A 2,090-nucleotide genomic window follows, 5' to 3' on the forward strand; every position below is an offset into this window, starting at 1 on the left:
ACCATTGGCTTGAGGGGAGTTGGGCCTTAGGGTGGGGCAGCGAAGAGTGGAAACTGCAGACCACAAATCACTGAGTGAGGGATGGTGGCCCTGGAGGGAGCCCCGGGGGCATCGCAGGGGCAGAAGGAGGACAGGGGCCATGGACAGGACAGAGAACAACCGGGCAGTGTAGTTCAGGGCAGGGGTCTGCGAGTGGCTCCCTGAGGGAGGTGTGAGCGGTTCCAGGGCCTGGTGAGAGCACAGCAGGGGTCAAACATCCTCTGACCTATTTGGGGGCCTCCCTGCAAGACCACAGGCAGCTCTGGGAAGAAGAAGCCTTGTGGGTCCAAGCAGGGCCATCAGCAGACCAGGGTCTCTGCCCATCAAACCGACAGACTGGGCTGAGTGCCAGGAGGGACCCCAGGGCAGGATGGGGGTGAGGAGCCCCAGGACCAGGAGGCCCACACCTCCCAGGGGTTGCAGTTTCTGGATCTGATTATCCCAGCTCCGCATTTATCAGCTATGTGACCTTGGGCTGATTATTTCCACTCCATGCCTCAGCTTTTCCACCTTTAAAATGGGAAGACAAGTCAGAAAGAGGAAAACAAATACTGTATGCTAACACATATATATGGAATCTAAAAAAAAAAAAGGTTATGATGAACCTAGAGACAGGACAGGAATAAAGACGCAGATGTAGAGAATGGACTTGAGGACACGGGGTGGGGGGAAGGGTAAGCTGGGACGAAGTGAGAGAGTGGCATGGACTAATATATACTACCAAATGTAAAATTGATAGCTAGTGGGAAGCAGCCACATAGCACAGGGAGATCAGCTCAGTGCTTTGTGACCACCTAGAGGGGTGGGATAGGGAGGGTGGGAGGGAGACGCAAGAGGGAGGGGATATGGGGATATATGTATATGTATAGCTGATTCACTTTGTTATACAGCAGAAACTAACACACCATTGTGAAGCAATTATACTCCAATAAAGATGTTTAAAAAAAAAAAAAGAAAATGAGAAGACAACACACTGCCGGCCCCACTCCAATCTACCCCCCAGACAATGTCCTGATCCTATCCCATGGCTTGGCTAGGCCAGCACCTCCCTCTTAGCAGGACCCACCCTTGGCCAAGCTGACCCCCACCCATGAGGCCCTGAGAATCCCCACTTCACACGTCTTCCTCCCTGTAAGATGGACCCAAGAGAACGCGCCATCTTCCTCTTGGGAAAGAGTTCCAATAGCCGTTGGTCCCGAGGGCCCTTGGTGATGGTGCTGAGTGGGCCTGAGGCTCCCAGCCCCACTGGTGACTCATATCAGGACATGGGTGGCAAGGCCAGATTTGAATCCTCCCCTAATGGAGACCTCAGCCCAGCCCACCCAGAGTGGCTGGTGTCTTGGGCCCAAAGAGGTGGTCCCAGGAAGGTGGCCGGGGGCCAGGGGTTGGGAGACCCCTGTGACATTGAGACGGTTCCTCCCCGGACCCTTCTGAGGGCACCCAGGACCCAGCAGGCCCATCTGGACAGGGTCCCTGGAAAAGTAGGTGGGCCTGCGTTTCTCCAGAGTGGATCACCGTCCACAACCCAGGGGCGTCAGACCCCTGCCCTCCCCACCAGCTCTGGCACCAGTCAGCACAGGGAGTGCCCCCCCAGGAGGGGGATCCAGGTGGTGGGGGGGCCCCCAGAGAGCCGTCCTGTCCACAGGGCCCCATGTTCAGACTTTCTGTGTGGTCCCCCAGTGACATTCCACGCATGGTCCCCAAGCCGCCCGCAAGACGGAGGACAGTCCCCACTCGTGGAATAATAAGGTCCTGCAGTGTCCCAGGGGCTGATGTGTCTCAAATCCAAAGAGTATCTGGTGACGTGCAAAGTCTTGTTTTCACATTAAAAGCATTAGTTCGTTACAAGTACACGCCTAGATTGCCCCAATGTTTTGTAACTGGTTTTGACATTTCCCGGTATTTTGAGGCACCGGGTCTCCGAGGGGCCTGCCTGGGCACTCCTCGCCAGCTGCACCCACTCCTCCGCCCGCACCTTTCCCAGGCTCACTGCCCCCCTGCCTATTGGGCAGGTGGGGAAGCTGGGCCCCTGGGGCCTGCAGAGCCCCTGC

Source organism: Balaenoptera ricei, chromosome 19 (genome assembly GCF_028023285.1).
Source record: "Balaenoptera ricei isolate mBalRic1 chromosome 19, mBalRic1.hap2, whole genome shotgun sequence".
NCBI lineage: Eukaryota > Metazoa > Chordata > Mammalia > Artiodactyla > Balaenopteridae > Balaenoptera > Balaenoptera ricei.